The following is a 22,456-nucleotide window of genomic DNA, read 5'->3' on the forward strand; positions in this document are numbered from 1 at the left end:
AGTGGGAAATAAAAGAGAACGAGAATTTTTCCAGTGCATGGACAGACAGAGTGAAGGACACAAAAAACAGTTGGATTTGATATTATGATTCACCTTTCTTTCCTCTCGTCAACACATTGTTTGCCATCAACAAATTACATTTCCTCCCCTTTTAGCTGGTGCTTCCCCCTGGCTTTTCATTAGCTGTCGATGAGAAGGAAGGTTGGTCTCATGGTTAAGATATAGTAATGGGGACTGGAATCCTGGGGCCTGGTTCTTCGTTTTGTAGTTCATGTATCTATCTATTTAGGTACTTACCTGGCCCTCCTCACCACAGGATCTGGATTTGTATCATCACAACAGTCCTGTGAGCAGGGCTGGATTAACTCAGCACTGGGCCCTAGATGACCATGGAGTTACACTGATGCTCAAGTTTGTGTCTCTGCCTCCCTCCCGCCCCCTGAATATGGTCCCTAAGCACATGCCTAGTTTGCCTGAGTGTTAATCCAGCCCTGTATGTGAGGTAGGGGAGGGTTATCCCCCGTTTACAGACAGGTAATTGAGGCGAGATGTCCATTAAGTAATATACCCAAGGCTGCACAGAAAGTCAGTGGCAGAGCTGGAAATTCAAGCCAGCTCTCTGGAGGCACAGGTCACTGCTCTTCTCATTAGACCACCCTTCTACCCGATCTGAACAGTAACAATTTACTCTCACTTTGTACCAGGGTAGACAACTGGGCATGAAAGCTTATGCTCTAATAAATGTGTTAGTCTCTGAGGCCTGGTCTACACTTGGAGTTGAGGTCGAATTTAGCAGCTTTAAGTCGATTTAACCCTGCACCCATCCACACGATGAAGCCCTTTTTTTCAACTTAAAGGGCTCTTAAAATTGATTTCTTTACTCCACCCCCGACAAGGGGATTAGCACTGAAATCAGCCTTGCCAGGTCAAATTTGGGGTAGTGTGGACACAATTAGAAGGTATTGGCCTCCGGGAGCTATCCCAGAGTGCTCCATTGTGACCTCTTTGAACAGCACTCTGACCTCAGATGCACTGGCCAGGTAGACAGGAAAAGGCCCGCAAACTTTTGAATCTCATTTCCTGTTTGGCCAGCATGGCAAGCTGCAGGTGAGTGCAGAGCTCATCAGCAGAGGTGACCATGATGGAGTCCCAGAATTGCAAAAGAGCTCCAGCATGGACCGAATGGGAGGTACGGGATCTGATCGCTGTATGGGGAGACAAATCCGTGCTATCAGAACTCCGTTCCAGTTTTCAAAATGCCAAAAAATGTGTAAAAATCTCTCCGCGCATGAAGGACAGAGGCCATAACAGGGACCCAAAGCAGTGCCGCATGAAACTTAAGGAGCTGAAGCAAGCCTACCAGAAAACCAGAGAGGCAAACGGCCACTCCGGGTCAGAGTCCCAAACATGCCGCTTCTGTGATGAGCTGCATGCCATTTTAGGGGGTTCAGCCACCACTACCCCAACCCTGTGCTTTCGCTCCGTCAATGGAGTGGGAGGCAACACGGAAGCAGGTTTTGGGGATGAGGAAGATGATGAGGAGGAGGTTGAAGATAGCTCACAGCAAGCAAGCGGAGAAACTGGTTTTCCCGACAGCCAGGAACTGTTTCTCACCCTGGACCTGGAGCCAGTACCTCCTGAACCCACCCAAGGCTGCCTCTCAGACCTGCCAGGCGGAGAAGGGACCTCTGGTGAGTGTACCTTTTTAAATAGTATACGTGGTTTAAAAGCAAGCATGTTTAATGATTAATTTGCCCTGGCATTGGCGGCCAGTACAGCTACTGGAAAAGTCTGTTAACATGTCTGGGGATGGAGCAGAAATCCTCCAGGGACATCTCCATAAAGCTCTCCTAGATGTACTCTCAAAGCCTTTGCAAAAGGTTTCTGGGGAGGGCAGCCTTATTCCGTCCACCATGGTAGGACACTTTAAAACGCCAGGCCGGTAGCACGTAGTCAGGAATCACTGCAGAACAAAGCATTGCAGAGTATGTTTGCTGGCGTTCAAACAACATCCGTTCTTTATCTCTCTGTGTTATCCTCAGGAGTGATATCATTCATGGTCACCTAGTTGAAATAGGGTGCTTTTCTTAAGGGGACATTCAGAGGTGCCCGTTCCTGCCGGGCTGTTTGCCTGTGGCTGAACAGAAATGTTCCCCGCTGTTAGCCACATGGTGGTGGGAGGCAAAATGCGACCTTGTAACAAAAGCACATGCGCTATGTATGTAATGTTAACAGCAAGGTTTACTGTGAAACAGTGTAACCATTGTTGTATAAAATGTGTCGTTTTAAATACCACTGTCCCTTTTTTTCTCCACCAGCTGCATGTGTTTCAAGGATCACAGTATCTTCTCCTTCCCAGAGACTAGCAAAGATTAGAAGGCTAAAAAAAGGCAATCGTGATGAAATGTTCTCTGACCTCATGCTGTCCTGCCACACTGACAGAGCACAGACAAATGCGTGGAGGGAGACAATGTCAGAGTGCAGGAGAGCACAACATGAACGCGAGGAGAGGTGGCGGGCTGAAGAGAGGGCTGAAGATGCTAGGTGGTGGCAGTGTGATGACAGGAGGCAGGATTCAATGCTGAGGCTGCTGGAGGATCAAACTAACATGCTCCAGCATATGGTTGAGCTGCAGAAAAGGCAGCTGGAGCACAGACGGCCATTACAGCCCCTGTGTAACTAACCGCCCTCCTCCCCAAGTTCCATAGCCTCCTCACCCAGACTCCCAAGAACGGGGTGGAGGGGCCTCCGGCCAACCAGCCACTCCACCCCAGAGGATTGCCCAAACAACAGAAGGCTGGCATTCAATAAGTTTTAAATTTTTTAAGTTTTTAAGTTTTAAAGTGCAGTGTGGCCTTGTCCTTCCCTCCTCCCCCACCCATCCCGGGCTACCTTGGCAGTTATCCCCCTATTTGTGTGATGAATTCATAAAGAATGCATGAATGTGAAGCAACAGTGACTTTATTGCCTCTGCAAGCGGTGACTGAAGGGGGGAGGGGAGGGTGGTTGGCTTACAGGGAAGTAGAGTGAAGGGGGTGCAGGGGTGTTCATCAAGGAGAAACAAACAGAACTTTCAAACCATAGCCTGGCCAGTCATGAAACTGGTTTTCAAAGCTTCTTTGATGTGCACCGCGCCCTCCTGTGCTCTTCTAACTGCCCTGGTGTCTGGCTGCGCATAACCAGTGGCCAGGCGATTTGCCTCAACCTCCTACCCCACCATAAACGTCTCCCCCTTACTCTCACAGATATTGTGGAGTGCACAGCAAGCAGTAATAACAATGGGAATATTGGTTTCGCTGAGGTCTAAGCGAGTCAGTAAACTGTGCCAGCGCGCTTTTCAATGTCCAAATACACATTCTACCACCATTCTGCACTTTCTCAACCTGTAGTTGAACAGCTCCTGACTACTGTCCAGGCTGCCTGTCTACGGCTTCATGAGCCATGGCATTAAGGGGTAGGCTGGGTCCCCATGGATAACTATAGGCATTTCAACATCCCCGACAGTTATTTTCTGGTCTGGCAAGTAAGTCCCTTCCTGCAGCTGTTCAAACAGACCAGAATTCCTGAAGATGCGAGCGTCATGTACCTTTCCCGGCCATCCCACGTTGATGTTGGTGAAACGTCCCTTGTGATCCACCAGTGCTTGCACTATTGAAAAGTACCCCTTGCGGTTTATGTACTCGCCGGCTTGGTGCTCCAGTGCCAAGATAGGGATATGGGTTTCGTCTATTGCCCCACCACAGTTAGGGAATCCCATTGCAGCAAAGCCATCCACTATGACCTGCACATTTCCCAGACTCACTACCCTTGATATCAGCAGATCTTTGATTGTGTTGGCTACTTGCATCACAGCAGCCCCCACAGTAGATTTGCCCACTCCAAATTGATTCCCGACTGACCGGTAGCTGTCTGGCGTTGGAAGCTTCCACAGGGCTATTGCCACTCGCTTCTCAACTGTGAGAGCTGCTCTCATCTTGGTATTCTGGTGCTTCAGGGCAGGGGAAAGCAAGTCACAGAGTTCCATGAAAGTGCCCTTACGCATGCGAAAGTTTCGCAGCCACTGGGAATCATCCCAGACCTGCAACACGATGCGGTCCCACCAGTCTGTGCTTGTTTCCCGGGCCCAGAATCGTCGTTCCATGGCATGAACCTGCCCCATTAGCACCATGATGCCCACATTGCCAGGGCCCGTGGTTTGAGAGAAGTCTGTGTCCATGTCCTCATCACTCTTGTCACCGCGCTGATATCGCCTACTCGCCTGGTTTCACTTTGCCAGGTTCTGGTGCTGCATATACTGCTGGATAATGCGTGTGGTGTTTAATGCGCTCCTAATTGCCAAAGTGATCTGAGCGGGCTCCACGTTTGCCATGGTATGGCGTCTGCACAGAAAAAAGGCGGGGAACGATTGTCTGCCGTTGCTCTGACGGAGGGAGGGGCGGCTGATGACATGGCTTACAGGGTTGGCTTACAGGGAATTAAAATCAACAAAGGGGGTGGCTTTACATCAAGGAGAAACAAAAGCAAGTGTCACAGAGAATGGCCCCCTCAAGGATTGAACTCAAAACCCTGGGTTTAGCAGGCCAATGCTCAACCCACTGAGCTATCCCTCCCCTGAGTATTCCAGGCAGGACTGAATCTCCATTAAACTTTTCAAGGTGCCCCTGACAGACCTCATCGAAATGATTGTCAGCCATTGATTTCATGGAGGGAGGGAGGGGGGAGCAAATGAATACAAAACAAATCTGGTCTATTTCTTGTTTTGATCCACTCCATCTATCTTTTACATCTTAGGCTGGCAGCAGACGGTTCAGTAGGACTGGTAGCCATCCTCATCTCCTGGCTGCTCAGTAGAAGTCGGTGCAATATGACTGCCGGCAGGACTAAAGAGAATGACCTGGTCGATTCACTCCTATTTATGTCCCGGCGCCCATGTCTGCCCAGACGCTCCTGACTGACCTCACCGAGGCGGCCAAGAGCACCTAGGACATGACGACGATGGTTATCAGGCCTATTGCAGCATCTGCTGCCACAAGACAATGAGCTGCTGCTGTGTAGCAATGCAGTACTGCGTCTGCCAGCACCCAGGAGACATACGGTGACAGTGAGCTGAGCGAGCTCCATGCTTGCCGTGGTATGGCGTCTGCACAGGTAACCCAGGAAAAAAGGCACAAAACGATTGTCTGCCATTGTTTTCATGGAGGGAGGAAGGGCCTGACGACATATACCCAGAACCACCCACGACAATGTTTTTGCCCCATTAGGCATTGGGATCTCAGCCCAGAATTCCAATGGGCAGCGGAGACTGCGGGAACTGTGGGATAGCTACCCACAGTGCAATGCTCCGGAGGTCGATGCTAGCCTCGGTACTGTGGAAGCACTTCACTGAGTTAATGCCCTTAATGCACTTAGAGCATTTTGTGTGGAGACACACACAATCAACTATATAAAAATGACTTCTAAAAAACCGACTTCTATAAATTCGACCTAAGTTTGTAGTATAGACATACCCTAAGGTGCCACAAGCACTCCTGGTTTTTTTGCGGATACAGACTAACACGGCTGCTACTCTGAAAACTGGGCAACAGAGACTCTGGCCGCTGGGTTCTATTCCTAGCTCTGCCATGGACTTCCCCTGAGACCCTGAATGATCATTGGACCTCTCTGTGACTCAGCTCACCATCTGTAAAAAGGGGAGAATATGTCCCTACTTCGCAGAACATGCTCACCAAAACAGTCTCGGGATGGAAAATGCAGTTTTGTCAAAACCAAAACATTTTGCAGGAACGTTACAAGATCAATGACATTTCTGACGGCAGAGTCTCAATAACTTGTTTCAATCCTCATTTTGATTCAATATTTTGTGGTGTATTAAAATATTAATTCTGTTAATATACATATTATAGTGATTATATTTAATATTAAATATGATACCTTGTATTATAATGTTTTGACGTTATGAAAATTAAATGTTTTGATAATTCCAAATAAAGTTTTGTTAGTATTTTTGTTCCAGGGGAAGTTTTGAAATTTTTGCTTTTCATTCTGAGTCAGGACAAAATCCAATTTCAAAAGGTCAGAATTTCCTGCAGAATGAAAACTCCAGGTTTCAGCCCACTCTTCCTGTAAACTCTTTGGGACTGGGACTGTCTGTCATACTGTGTCTGCACAGTTGCGTCTAGCACAATGGGGCCTGTGACATTGCACTCCATATGCTTTAAGAAAATATTATTATAAATGTTAATATGATGTAACTGGAATATGCTTTATGCAAAAGGTCTCTTGTAAGGTATCATTACAAAGCTTATAATCTACTGAGTGTGTTCATCCTATTTGTTTGCATGTATTATTTCTATGTCTGGAGTTAGGAGAATAAGATATAAACTTGTATTATGAATGTAAACATATTAAGTGGAAGCCATTAAGGGTGCTTCAGGATCAATGAACTGTAAATGGCTCTGTTTACTTGCAAACCTTCCTGTATACCACTGGGCCAGCCCAGGAAGAATGGAGTCTGTGGTCTCACAGGACATGTGACCACGTCACATGATAGTGGAATCCATTTTAAATCTGGTTGTGACGTTATTGACAGAATCTGTAACCGTATAGATCGCTGTTGCAACCACTGTTATATATTTGCAGCAAATATTGTATAAAGGTTGTTGTGTAAGGGGTCTATGGAGAGGTTATGGTTTGCTGGTTATGATTATGCTGTCTATATGTGTGTCTCATTTTTGTAGTTGAAGCTATGAATATTGGCTCTATACTGTCTGTAGTTCAAACTTATGCTATGCTTCTGGGTGACAGCCCAGATAAGTTGGTGTCAGCTCTGCCTAGCCTGCTTGATGGCCCATTAAGGACCACCAGCTATACAATTGACCCATTGAGAGAGGGCAGATACACCTTGTGACTCAGCAAAGTAAGCAGGGACTTGCCCAAATGACTCCAAACTCCATTTTGCTGTAATTTTCCACAGTAAGAACAAAGAGGTGTTCTTACACCTGGAAAAGACTATAAAAGGCTGATGCCTCATCTCCATCTTCTCTTCAGTCCTGCTTCTTACCTCTGGAAGAACTTTGCTACACTGAAGCTTTGAACAAAGGACTGATGACCCATCCCAGCTGTGGACATTCTCCAGAGACTGGATTTGAACCTGCAGTTTATTCCATCACTGCTAGAAGCCTGAACCAAGAACTTTGCCATTACTGTATGTAATTGATTCCATTTAACCAATTCTAGCTCTCATCTGTATCTTTTTCCTTTTATGAATAAACCTTGAGATTTTCGATTCTAAAGGATTGGCAACAGCGTGATTTGTGGGTAAGATCTGATTTGTATATTGACTTGGGTCTGGGGCTTGGTCCTTTGGAATCGAGAGAACCTTTTTTCTTTTACTGGTGTATTGGTTTTCATAACTATTTGTCCCCATAATGAGTGGCACTGGTGGTGTTACTGGGAAACTGGAGTGTCTAAAGGAATTGCTTGTATAACTTGTGGTTAACCAGTGGGGTAAAACCAAAGTCCTCTCTGTCTGTCTGGTTAAATGGAATCAATTACATACAGTAATAGGGAACTGGGTGTCCGGCTGCTGGAGAGGTAACCTGCTGAGCTGTTTTTGGTTAAAGTCTGAAGCTTTGGGGGCATGGCCCAGGCCCTGAGTCTGTGTTGCAGAAGGCTCGCGTGTCTGGCTTAACAAGACAGGATTCTGGAGTCCCAAGCTGGCAGGGAAAACGGGCTCAGAGGTCATTTCAGCACATTAGGTGACAATTCCAAGGGGATCTCTTGTGACCAAACCTGTCACAGGGCCCTTACCTCAGTAAGGACTTCTGGGCACAACTGCAATAATAAATACTGTAGTAGCTAAAATAATAAGAGCAGCTCAAATAGCCCTGACACGTCCCAGGAAGCTTCCAGCATTCCAGTGCCTCAGGGACAGTGGTGAAAGGGTTAATAGCTAGAGCATACAGATGTACCTGTCTTCCCTAACATCCTTGGGAGCATTATGCTGCAGGACTGCAATTCAAAGCTTTTGAAATGAAGGGTGAGGCAGATCGAAGGGTGTAAAGAGAAATAAAAAGAGAAGGGGGCCCTTGTATGGATTAAACATGGCTGATTGATGTTCGTCTCGGACAGAGGGGGGTCTCAGTTCCATCTCAACCCCAGCCCCCACCTCCCACAGACAATCAACAACACCCCGACATTCCAGCTAGGGCATGTCAATGACAGGGAACAGTTCAGACAAAGATTACCCCACACTGAGATGCAATACCCCAGATAGCCTACACACACACACACACACACACACACACCCCAAAAACCAAACAAACAGTCTTCCCTGGCCCCACAAACCATACCCCAGACAGCCAACCCCACTCCCACAGGCTATACCATAGACAGTTTACCCTGTTCCCACACAACATACCCAGACAGCCTACCCACCTCCACACACCACCTCCATATGCCATACCCCAGACGGCCTACTCCATCCCCACACACCAGACAGCCCACCTTACCCCCACCCCACAGTACTCCAGACAGCCTGCCCTACAATCATACACCATACCCCAGACACCCTTACCCATCCTACAAACCATACCCCAGACAGCCTACCTTTCTCCGACACACCATGACCCAGCCAACCCACACCACACACCATATCCCAGACAGCCTATCCTGCTCCCACACACCATACCCCTGACAGGCTACTCTGCCCCCACACATCATACCTTGGACAGACTACTCCCACACACCATACAGTGGACAGCCTACCTTACCCCCCACACCAATACACCAGACAACCTACCCTGCTCCCACACGCCATAGCCCTGACAGCCTATCCTGCCCCCCCACACCATACCCCGACAGCTTAGCCCGCTCACACACACCATACCCTAGACAGCCTACCTTTCTCCGACACACCATGATCCAGCCTCCTCACCCCACACCCATATCCCAGACAGCCTATCCTGCTCCCACACACCATACAACTAACAGCCTACTCCACCCCCACACACCATACCCCAGACAGCCTACCCCACACACCATGCCACTACACCAGACAGCTTACCCTGCCCACACACCACCTCCACATGCCATTCCCCAGACAGCCTTCCCCACCCCCATACACGGCACCCCAGACAGCCTACCAAGCTCAAAAACCACAACCCAGGCAGCCTACCTGCCCCCACACTCCATATCCAGACAGCTTACATGCCCCCACACATCACCTCCATATGCAATACCCAAGAGAGCCTACCCCAACCCCATACATCATACCCCAGACAGACAGCCTCACTCCCACAGGCCATACCCCAGACAGTTTACCCTGCGTCCACACAACATACCCCAGCCTAACCCCACCCCACAGAGCCTACCCAGCCCTCACACAACACACCAGACAGCCTACTTTGTTCCCACACACCATACCCAAGAGATCTTACCTCACCCCCACACACCATACCCCAGCCTACCACAAACCCACACACCACAACCCAGACAGACTACCCTGCCCCAACACGACACTATCCAGACAGCCTACACTCTTCCCACACACCATATGCTAGACAGTTTACTCCGCCCACAGACACCATACCCCAGAGATCTTACCCCGCTCCCTCACACCAAAACCCAGACAGCCTACCCTGTCCCAACACACCATATCCTAGACAGTCTACCCTGTTCTCACACACCACATGCCAGACAGCTTACTCCACCCCTACACACAATACCCCAGAGATCTTACCACGCCTCCACACACTATACCCTAGACAGCCTTCCTGCTATTACACACCATACCCCAGCCAGCCTACCCTGTCCCCACATACAACCCAGATAGCACTCCCTGCCCCCAAGTACCATACCCCGACATCCTACCCCACTGCCACCCACAATAACCCCGACAGCCTACCCTGCCCCACACACCATAACCGAGACAGACTACTCCGCCCCCACACACCATTCCCTAGACAGCCTACATGCCTTCAGACACCATACCCCAGAGAGCCTACTGTGCTCCCACACGTGATATCCCAGTCTACTCTGCCTCGACAACATACCCCAAAGAGACTAACCGCCCCCACATACCATATCCTAGATAGCCTACCCCACTCCCACACACCATACCCCTGACACCCTACCATGTCCACACACATCATACCCCAGAGAGAGTCTACCCACCTCCACATGCCATATCCCAAACAGCCTACCCCAGCCTGACACACCAAAGCCCAGACAGCCTATCTACCCCCACACACCACAACCCAAACAGCCTACCCTGCCCCCACATACCATACCCCAGACAACCTACCCCACCCCCACACACCATACCCTAGACAGCCTACCTGCCATTAGACACTATACCCCAGACAGTTTACCCCAGCCCTGCACTCCATACCCCCGACAGCCTACCCTGCCCCCATACACCATACCCCAGACAGCCTACCCCAACCCCATGTGACGTTGCACCCCATAATGCTTTATAGAAATATTCCTATAAGTGTAAATATGACATAACTTGAATATGATTTATGCTAGATATGCCATGTAACATATCTTTGCAAAGGTTATGTTCAACTGAATGTATTCATCCTATTCATATGCATGTACCATTTTTATATCTGAAGTTATGAGCATTGGCTCTATGCTTGTATTTAAAGTGTTTGCTGTAGGAAGCACATAAGGCAGATTTGCTCAACATAGTGTGAAGGGGTTATTCAAGTAATTGGAAGTACTTAGCTAACAATGGACCTTGAGAGACACCAATCCACATCTGAGCTTTCCTGGAAACGTTTAAACTAACATGTAAACAGTGGTGTTGGCCTGTAAAGAACTGAGTCATGCATGAACATGTGAATTGCCCATGTGATTCCAAAACTCCATCTTGTAGCTGTGATTCTGCACAGGAGAACACAAGGGATTTCTACCCACAAGAGAAAGACTATATAAGGCCCTGGGAAACCCCTCCATTTTGTCTTCAGCTGGCTCAGAAGATAGCCTCTCCACCGCAAAGAGATGCCTGAAAGAAACTGGAACAAAGGACAATAACTACAGGGGTGTGAGTAATTGCTGGACCCAGACTAGGAGGAAGTCTAGTCTGTCAAAGAAACTTATTAGAACATCTCTGAGGGTGAGATTTACCTGCATTTAGTTTCTTACTGGCTTAGACTTGCATGTTTTATTTTATTTTGCTTGGTAACTTACTTCGTTCTGTCTGTTATTGCTTGGAACCACTTAAATACTACTTTTTATATTTAATAAAATCACTTTTTACTTATTAATTAACCCAAAGCAAATAATTAATTCTTGGGGGAGCAAACAGCTGTGCATACTCCAGCAGTGTTGTAGAGGGCGAACAGTTTATGAGTTTACCCTGTATAAGCTTTATACAGAGTAAAACGGATTTATTTGGGGTTTGGATCCCCTTGGGAACTGGGTATCTGGGTGTTGGAGACAGGAGAACTTCTTAAACTGTTTTCAGTTAAGCCTGCAGCTTTTGGGGGATGTGGTTCAGACCTGGGTCTATGTTTATAGCAGGCTAGTGTGTCTGGCACAACCAGGCAAGATATTGAAGTCCCAAGCTGCCAGGGAAAACGGGCTTAGAGATAGTCTCACCACATCAGGTGGCAGTCCCAAGGGGATTTCTGTGACCCGACCAGTCACACTCCCCACACCATACCCCACACAACTGTTATCGCCCACAAAATACCCAAGACAGCTGAACCCTCTTCAGCACACCACAGCCATACATACACATTACCTCAGACAGCCATACTCCTCCTCACACTGCTGCAGGCAGCCCTAACCTTCCTCCTTCACATAGCCACTGACCCAGACAGCTACACCCCATCACCACTCGAGAGAGGTGTACACACACACACACACCCTCTTTCCCCCAGAGACCTTTACACACACTCCTCCCCCCATAGCTGTACACATACACACACACACGCCCCTGACCCCAGAGAGCAGTACACACACACACACGCCCCTGACCCCAGAGAGCAGTACACACACACACACGCCGCTCACCCCAGAGAACTGTACACACACACACGCCGCTCACCCCAGAGAACTGTACACACACAAATACCCTTCATCCCAGAACGCTGTACACACACTCCTCACTCCAGAGAGCTACACACACACACATACCTCTCACCCCAGAGAGGTGTACCTCCTACCTACACACTATGCAGGAGAGCTGCCCCCATCACCACCCGGCAACTCCCAGACAGCCATACACACATGCCACCAGAGAACCATCCCAGATGGAGACCATCCCAGGCAGTCATACCCTGATTGAGGCCCACACGCCTACCACCCCAGAAAACAATACCCACACACAAACCATATACACCACCAGAGATCGAAAGACATACAGACCATACCCCCCTCCACACAGCCACATACCCATGCCAACACAGTGACAGACACGGACACACAAGGTCCACCACAGACAAACCACGCATGCACCACTACAAATAGGTATAGAAAGACATGCACAAGCCCCTCAAGCCACCCCGGAGAGTCAGTCTCTCTCTCTTTCTGACACACACACACACAAACACACACAAAAAACCACCACCACAGATAGTTGCATGCACACAAGCATCATCCCAGGCAAATGGAAAATGGTCAGCTTTATTTAGGCTAAACTGACCCTGGTTCGGCGCCCCAATCTGAGAAGGACTATTGATGGCTGGGGAAGAAAGAGAAAGGTTAAACGCAGGACTACTCTCCTGCCTTCTCCCTTCAGCCCCCAAAGAGAGATGACAGCTGCAAGCAGCTAGCGATTGGAATAAAAGGGAAGGTAATCACAGGATGCAACAAACTGTGACTAACAGGCCTGCAGCTGCAGAATGAAGGGACAGTGATGGAGTTTGACTGAAGAAGAACAGGCCGCACGCCCACTCACCCACAGCAGTGCCAAGCAGAGATCCAGGCGAGGATGCCTATCCAGGCAGCCGCTTCCATTACGCAACAGCCTGTGCAGGACCCAGAAAGGGCAGCTTTCCATGGATCCTGGGAATTATCCCCAGAGCCAGGCACCAAGAGTCACTTTCTTAAATTCTGTGCAGAATGAAAGTAAGTAAAGAGCCAAGAGCTCTTCCCAAGGGGACAGAAGTACACACACAATGGGCCTGATACTGCAGTTGGATCCGCATGGGGGAGCCCCAGACATCCACCAAACTCAGTGGGGCTGCATGGGGCACAGATACGCCCACCTGGATCACATGGCAGGATTCCAAACCAACTGCCTTATTATGCTTTCTGTAAAAACAGCCCTATAAACACACTCGGACACCATAGTGACGGGTGCAATGTTACTAAAATAAATCTTTGGTTCAAAGATTATTAATTCAACCTGTTTGTCTCATAGCTCAGATAAAGATCAGCCTTCACACAATAAAAGACACCTCTAGGAGGGCTACTCATTTGCCAGATTTCAGCTGTTCACGCCCAGCCACTTGGAATGGAGTGCTGTTAAAAAAAAGTCTAAATATTTATTTTCTTCAATATAATTGCAAAAATCTATTTTGCTCATTGCTCATGCTCAAAAACCTTTAAGCTATTTTTGCTCAAACATTCCAGGGACCAGACCTAGAGAATTTCCACCCAAGAGATAAATGTTTCAGATCGATACAAGCAGCTGAAAACGGAAACCATATGCCTCCTTAATTCTATGAATCTTAACTGTTGCTTCTCTGAGAACATTAACATTTATAATAAACATATTTTCATAGGTTCACAGATTTTAAATCCATGTGGAATGATTATGATCATCTTGTCTTACTTCCTGTATAACATAGGCCAGAGAATTTCATCCAGCTGTTCCTGCACTGAGCACAATAACTTGTAAAGAAAGAACGTGGGAAAACACTAGCAAACAGATGCTCTGCAAACAAAATCGATGGAAGGGGCACCAGCTGATAAAGGGCTGTGCATTAATAAAGCTTACTCTAGGATTGTTCTGGAGTCTCCAGGAATTAAAGATGAATCTTTAATTCAGTGGTTCTTAACCTTTACTGCAGCCTGCACCCCTTTGGTTCTCAAAATAGGTTATAGAATCATAGACTTTAAGGTCAGAAGGGACCATTATGATTGTCTAGTCTGATCTCCTGCACAATGCAGGCCACAGAATCTCACCCACCCACTCCTGTAACAAACCCCTAACCTATGTCTGAGCTATTGAAGTCCTCAAATCATGGTTTAAAGACTTCAGGGTGCAGAGAATCCTCCAGCAAGTGACCGGCGCCTCACGCTGCAGAGGAAGGTGAAAAACCCCCATGCCAATCTGCCAATCTGCCCTGGTGGAAAATTCCTTCCTGACCCCAAATATGGCGATCAGCTAAACCCTGAGCATGTGGGCAAGACTCACCAGCCAGACACTCAGGAAAAAAGAAAAGGAGTACTTGTGGCACCTTAGAGACTAACCAATTTATTTGAGCATAAGCTTTCGTGAGCTACAGCTCACTTCATCGGATGCATGAAGCTATTACCAGCAGGAGAGTGAGTTTGTGTGTGGGGTTTTTGGAAAGGGGGGGGGGGGTGAGAAAACCTGGATTTGTGCTGGAAATGGCCCACCTTGATTATCATACACATTGTAAAGAGAGTGGTCACTTTGGATGGGCTATTACCAGCAGGAGAGTGAGTTTGTGGGCAGGGGGGCTCGGAGGGTAAGAAAACCTGGATTTGTGCTGGAAATGGCCCAACTTGATTATCATACACATTGTAAGGAGAGTGATCACTTTAGATAAGCTATTACCAGCAGGAGAGTGGGGTGGGAGGAGGTATTGTTTCATGGTCTCTGTGTATGTAATGTCTTCTGCAGTTTCCACAGTATGCATCGGATGAAGTGAGCTGTAGCTCACGAAAGCTTATGCTCAAATAAATTGGTTAGTCTCTAAGGTGTCACAAGTACGCCTTTTCTTTTTGCGAATACAGACTAACACGGCTGTTACTCTGAAACACTCAGGAAAGAATTCTCTTTAGTAACTCAGATCCCACCCCATTTAACATCCCATCATAGGCCAACGCTAATAGTTGAAGATCAATTAATTGCCAAAATTAGGCTATCCCATCATATCATCCCTTCCATAAACTTATCAAGCTTAGTCATGAAGCCAGATATGTCTTTTGCCCCCACTGCTCCCCTTGGAAGGCTGTTCCAGAACTTCACTCCTCTGATGGTTAGCAACCTTCATCTAATTTCAAGTCTAAACTTCCTAATGGCCAGTTTATATCCATTTGTTCTTCTGTCCACATTGGTACTGAACTTAAATAATTCTTCTTGCACCCCTTATAAAAAATCATTGAAGTAGGTCAGTTCTTTAAACCTAGATATATTTTTTGTTTGTATATTACAGAAATTGTTTAAAAATGTATGTTAATAAATACATAGGTTTGATTAAACAAAGTAGTTGTACTTGCGTACCTGTGCCTAATTTGTGTTTTTGATGATTTACCTTCTAAAAAAATCTGGCATGTCTCGCACCCCCAAAAAAGGCATCTTGCACCCCCAGGGGGTGCATGCACCCCAGGTTAAGAACCACTGCTTTAATTAAAGACTATGTCATGTGATGAAACTTCTAGGAATACATCCAACCCAAATTGGCAATCCTACACTTTAATCCTGTAGGATTTGTCTCCGTGCTCACACCAAACTGGAGTGAATTTCATCACGGGGAATTTATCTGTAGAGTAAGGAGGAAATTTGCACACCCTGTCCCTTCCCCTGGCTCTAAACTTTCCTTAAGGGCCTGATCCAAAGCCCACTGAAATCAGCAGGAATCTTCCCATGGACTTCAATGGGCTTTGGATCAAGCCATTACCTTCTTAACCAGGGAATGCATTTCCCCCCTTCTCGGTCTGTTTCTCACTACCACTTGCTAAATATGTGAGGACACAGTAGTAGCTGGCTCCTTCTACTGTGTCCCTGGTTCTCAGAGGGAGATCTTCCTGGGGCCTTTCCAAGCTCAGAGTGTTTCACCACTAGATCGAGGGGTGGGGCCTGTGAATGCCGGTGCAAAAGCCTGTGAAACTCTTCCAACCACCCTACCTAAAACCACAGCAAACTGTACAGCAGAACTAGGGGGGAGGATGAGTAAGGCAGCATGGACCCAGCCATGAGACACTTAGGCCATATTACTATGTAGCTGCCTCACAAGGGCGTGTAGTGAGGACTCATCCAGGCCTGCAGAGCGCTTTGAAGATGTGACGTGCCCCGTAAGAGCTCAGTATGTTAGTATTAGGAACCCAGGGCTGCGTGAGCAGCAAGGTAAGAACATCCCCCCAGAGAACTCTGTCTCTATGCAGGGATGCACACATTCAGGACTTCACTCTCCATCTTTACAATTGGCCACAGGGGCTTCCAAAGGCTCTGGAATTTCCCTTATTGGCCATGCTGCAGCAGATTGCCCTAGTGAGAACGTCTGTCCTGGAGACAACTGGGCACCCCCACTCCACTTTCCAGATTGGAAAACCTCAGCTGTTGTAATTTTCAATCTTGGGAATTGCTCTGCAATTCCCATGTGTTGCCCTTAGGATGCTTCCTATGCCCCAGATGTGCAGCAGCTGAGTGTGGTGGTGATCTGACCCCCACAGGTTTCCATGCCAGCAGGAAAGGAGGCTTTCTAGCCACTCTGGGTGGTTCTGTCTATACTGCAATTAAAGAGCTGCTAGCCCAGGTCAGCTGGCTCAGGCTGCAGGGCTATAAAATTGCAGTGTAGACATCTGGGCTCAGGTTAGAGCTTGTGTTCTGTGAGGGAGAGGCTCAGAGCCAGGGCTCCAGCCCCCAAATGCCTACACTGCTATTTTTTTGCCTACATTGCAGTCCCAGCCCCACGAGCCGAAACCAGCTGACCTGGGCTCTGAGACTTGGGGCTGTGGGTTTTTTATCGCAGTGGAGACATACCCAGTATGTCTACACAGCAGGCTAAGCATGGGCTCTGACTCAAGTTTGAGCCCTTCCATCCACATACAGATCAGTCTGAGTTGGGTCAGCAAGCATGCAGGACTCGGGTCTCAGGACCCTGCTAAGAGGGTGGGTCAGCGCCAGTGTCCTGCTGAGACCTGGGTCCAAGCCCTTCATTTCGTAATGTGGACATAGGTCGAGCTGCTGACCCACGACAGAAGGTCTGTGTGGTGCAGTTTAGACATGTTAGCATGGCTGTGAGACACGGATCCAGCAATGGAAAACCCAAGTTTACATTGCTGTGTGGACACTCAAGTGCAGACTCGAAACATAAATTCCACAACCCTGGGTCCCATGGAGCCAGTTTGAGTGTGCAGTGCAGATATACCCTGAGAGGCCGGGTCTCTTTCGAGAAGTAAGGTTCACCCGTGCAGGGGGAATCTGCTCTCAGTTTGAGCTCCAAGCCCAACAGCCCACCTCTTGCTGCTGCCTCCAGCTAGGAATAGCAAGGAGGCAGGTGACATTGTGAGCCGAAGACATGGATAAGGTAGGGAACTGGCAGTGACTCTGTACACAGAGATGCGACTGGCAGGGCTGGTGGGCCTCCCTAATCAGAGTGGGGTTAGAGAGCTGGAAAGGCTAGTCTGGTTGAAGGGAGGGAAAAGGTGGTTGGATGCAGGATTTCTGCTTGGGAAAGAGGGACTGGAAATGGGTTCACTTAGCTCCTTCTCTACTGGAGAGAATTGTATCAGCATACTACACTGACATAGTTGCACTGCCTCAAATCCACATGGTGAATGCTCTTCCCTGGTGTAAAATGGGGCTTGCCTGGTGCAGCTTATCCTGGTTTCAAACTGGGGTAAATCACAGCTATGCAAATCCACTCTTACACTGACGCAGCACTTCTATACTGGGGTTTACAATGGTGCAGCTAAATCAGTATGAACACCCTCAGTATAGAAAGCCTCTCAGTAAAGCATGTGATAGCAGCACATACTGATCCATGGGGGGGGTCTAAGGCTAATAATGGGGCTAGTTTAAGGGGAGACTCTGAATTCTCTCTTTTCTCCATCCCTTTCTTCTCTCCTCCAGTTGGAATGTGAACGTAGCACACTGGATGGACTGATCCCAAGCCCTTTTGGCCAAGCCTCTGCAATAATCGGTGCTTCTTATGAAACGGAAGGCAGACCTGCCTTGGTCTAGGGTTCACAAGACAAAACCTCCAACCCATTTTGTGTTCTACTAGGAGCCTGACATGGGTGAGGAGAGTGTGGGGAAGATTGGGTGCCTATACCCTGCAATACTGCAGTGCAGGTCACAGCTGGACAGCAAAGCACCCAGGAAAGCAGGGGTGGGCGATCCTGTAATACAGCAGCCCAGGTCAGCAAGGAGCAATGGTAACAATGCAATGCAGATCTAAGCCAAGGAGCAGTGCACACAGATGGAAGAAGGGGAGCACTTCTGACATACTTCATGCACATCTGAACTGGAGAGCAGAGGAAGGGGTGAAGCTGAGCCCTGTAGTCTCTCTACTCCACTCTATTGAAGATTAAGGCAACTCCCACCTGTTCCTTTTTTTAAATAAACAAATTAGGTGCATGTCTTCAGATACCTGGCAAGCTGCCACTGCAGCCCGGGAGTGGGTGGTCTCTCTGCCATAGCCTGAGCTGGGTGTGTTTTCAGCTGTGCCCTTGCTGATTCCTGCTATTGGGGCAGTAACGTTTCTCTGAAGCGGTCTCAGTGGCCTCTCTATGCTGCTTCCCCAGGGCTGGCTAGTTTGGCTATTTGCCTGCAAGTGGGTGGAGGGGACTGTTGTACAGAAATTCTCTGGTATCTGATAATCTTTGATTTCCTGAGGAGCCTAGACATTCACATTCCACCTCCCTCTCACCTTTGTGAGCATCTCAGAGTGGTGTCCGTCAGGTCATCTCTGGTACCCCATGGAGCTCCACCCCTCATGGTATATAGGGCCCCGACGCACCTTCAGTTCTTTCTTGCCGTCTAACTCCAACAGAGGGGAAGGTGGGTGGAATGGACATGAACAACACATCTTGAAGAACAACAGTTACGGAAGTCAGTAACCATTTTTTCTTCGAGTGCTTGCTACATTCCAACATAGGTGATTCCCAAGCAGTTGTGCAAGTGGAGGGTTCAAAGTTCATTGGCATACTGACTGTAGCACTGCCCAGCCGAAACCTGCATCATCTCTAGCTTGCTGGGTGATGGCGCAGTACGATGTGAATGTGTGGACTGACAACCGCGTCGATGCTCTACAGATGTCCTGGATTGGAACCTACACTGCCAACGACGACACTGGAGCTCTTGTAAAATGGGCTGTCAACCGAGGAGCTGGGATCCTCACCAGGTCATACCATGTGCAGATACAGGATGAGATCCATGACAAGATTCTCTGCGTCAAGACTGGATGGCCTTTCATTCTGTCTGTGATGGCTATGAACAGCTGGGTGAACTTCCAAAAGGGTTTAGTCCTTTCTATGTAAAACGCTAGTGTACCCCTCATATCCAGCAAATGGAGTCTCTGATTCTGCCAGTCTTCTTGCCTAAGCCAGATGCTAACAGGGAGGAAAGACATCCTGGTTACTATGGAATTGTGAGACCACCTTTGGCAGGAAGGATGGGTGTGGCCGCAGCTGTACCTTGTCCTTGAAGAAGACCGTGTACAGTCAGAGGTAAGAGGTAATGGCGGCTAGGAAGCCAGTTTCCAAGACAAGTACAGCAAAGAGCATATTGCCAGTGGTTCAAATGGGGGTCCTGTTAGCCTTGTCAGCACCAAATTGATGTCTCAGGGAGATAGTGGCTGGCATATCTGGGGGTACAGCTGTTCCAACCCCTTAACGAAATGGGTACAGGGTGAGTTTGAGAAGATCAACTGGCTGTTCACCCATGAGTGAAAAGCTAAGATTGCATCTATATGGACTCTTATAGAGGACACTTTTAAGCTTTGCTGTGTTAAGTGGAGTAGGTAATCTAGAATAAAGGGCAGTGATGACTCAGTAGGTGAAACACCCTTTTGTAGTGACCAGATTGAGAATCTCTTCCACTTTGCCAGTGGTTCTAGTAGATAGCTTTATGCTCCCTAAAAGCACCTTGTGAACAGGCCCAGAGCATACCAGTTCTGTGGGGCTCAGCCATGGAGCTTCCATGCTGTGAGATGAAGAGACTCGAGGATGATGTAGACGGCTGTGATCCTGGGAGATCAAGTCCAGAAACAGAGGCAGGCTGACTGGCATGTCCACCGAGAGTTCTAGGAGGGTGGTGAACAAGTGCTGACATGGCCAGGCCAGCACTATCAGGATAAGATGCACCTGTCCCTTCTGACCTTCAGCAGGACCCTGTATATGAGAGGGATGGGAGGGAAATGCATAGGGAGGAGAAAGGAGAACCTGGGCTGTGGCCTTGAAAGGAGCAGAACTGAAGACACTTCCTCTTGTACTTCATTGCAAACAGGTCTACCTGGGGAGTTCCCCACTTCTGGAACAGTGTGTTCATGACGTCTGGGCGAAAGGACCACTCGTGATGGTCAGAAAAGGATCTGCGGAGATGATCCACTAACTCAGTCTGCAACCCTGGTAGGTATGAGGCTTTGAGATAGATCGAGTGTGCTATGCAGAATTCCCACAGGCAGAGAGCCTCCTGGCACATGGGAGAGGAGCATGCCCTGACCTGCTTGTTTATGTAAAACATTGCTGTTGTGTTCTCTGTGAGGACTGACATGCAGTTGCCCTCCAGGTAGAGTTAGAACACCTGACAAACTAGGCGCACTACTTTCAGTTCCCTCACATTCATGTGTAACAAGAGCTTGTCTGGAGACCAGAGGCCCTGAGTCCTGAGGGTCCCCAAGAGAGCCCCCCATCCCATCGCCAATACATCTGTGATGAGAGACATTGACAGTTGGGATCACAGGGATAGAACTCTTGTGCGTACTGTGCCCGGATCCAGCCTCCAAAGGAGGGTGAAAATCACTGTCGGGGAACTGAGACCACCCTGTCCAGATGGTGTCGGCCTGGTTTGTGTACTGATGCCAGCCAAGTCTGGCGAGGCTGTGCCGTAGTTTCTCATGTTGTACCACATAGGTGCAAGATGCCATATTCCCAGGAGCTTTAAGCAGTTTCTTGCTGTGGTGATGGGGTAATTCCTCAGACTCTCTCTCTGAGTACCTTTAAAAAAGGGAAGAAGGAGGATCCTGGGAACTACAGGCCAGTTAGCCTCACCTCAGTCCCTGGAAAAATCATGGAGCAGGTCCTCAAGAAATCAATTCTGAAGCACTTAGAGGAAAGGAAAGTGATCAGGAACAGTCAGCATGGATTCACCAAGGGAAAGTCATGCCTGACTAATCTAATTGCCTTCTATGAAGAGATAACTGGTTCTGTGGATGAAGGAAAAGCAGTGGACATGTTATTCCTTGACTTTAGCAAAGCTTTTGACACGGTCTCCCACAGTATTCTTGTCAGCAAGTTAAAGAAGTATGGGCTGGATGGATGCACTACAAGGTGGGTAGAAAGTTGGCTAGATTGTCGGGCTCAATGGGTAGTGATCAATGGCTCCATGTCTAGTTGGCAGCCGGTATCTAGCGGAGTGCCCCAAGGGTTGGTCCTGGGACCGGTTTTGTTCAATATCTTCATTAATGATCTGGAGGATGGTGTGGATTGCACCCTCAGCAAGCTTGCGGATGACACTAAACTGGGAGGAGTGGTAGATATGCTGGAGGGTAGGGATAGGATACAGAGGGACCTAGACAAATTGGAGGATTGGGGCAAAAGATATCTGATGAGGTTCAACAAGGACAAGTGCAGAGACCTGCACTTAGGACAGAAGAATCCAATGCACCGCTACAGACTAGGGACTGAATGGCTAGGCAGCAGTTCTGCAGAGAAGGACCTAGGGGTGACAGTGGACGAGAAGCTGGATAGGAGTCAACAGTGTGCCCTTGTGGCCAAGAAGGCCAATGGCATTTTGGGGTGTATAAGTAGGGGCATAGCGAGCAGATCGAGGGACATGATCCTTCCCCTCTATTCGACATTGGTGAGGCCTCATCTGGAGTACTGTGTCCTGTTTTGGGCCCCACACTACAAGAAGGATGTGGAAAAATTGGAGAGAGTCCAGCGAAGGGCAACAAAAATGATTAGGGGTCTGGAACACATGACTTCTGAGGAGAGGCTAAGGGAACTGCGATTGTTCAGTCTACAGAAGAGAAGAATGAGGGGGGATTTGATAGCTGCTTTTAACTACCTGAAAGGTGGATCCAAAGAGGATGGATCTAGACTATTCTCAATGATAGCAGATGACAGGACAAGGAGTAATGGTCTCAAGTTGCAGTGGGGGAGATTTAGGTTGGATATTAGGAAAAACTTTTTCACTAGGAGGGTGGTGAAACACTGGAATGCGTTACCTAGGGAGGTGGTGGAATCCCCTTCCTTAGAAGTTTTTAAGGTCAGGCTTGACAAAGCCCTGGCTGGGATGATTTAGTTGGGGATTGGTCCTGCTCTGGGCAGGGGGTTGGACTAGATGACCTCCAGAGGTCCCTTC

Source organism: Caretta caretta, chromosome 10 (assembly GCF_965140235.1).
Source record: "Caretta caretta isolate rCarCar2 chromosome 10, rCarCar1.hap1, whole genome shotgun sequence".
Classification (NCBI taxonomy): domain Eukaryota; kingdom Metazoa; phylum Chordata; order Testudines; family Cheloniidae; genus Caretta; species Caretta caretta.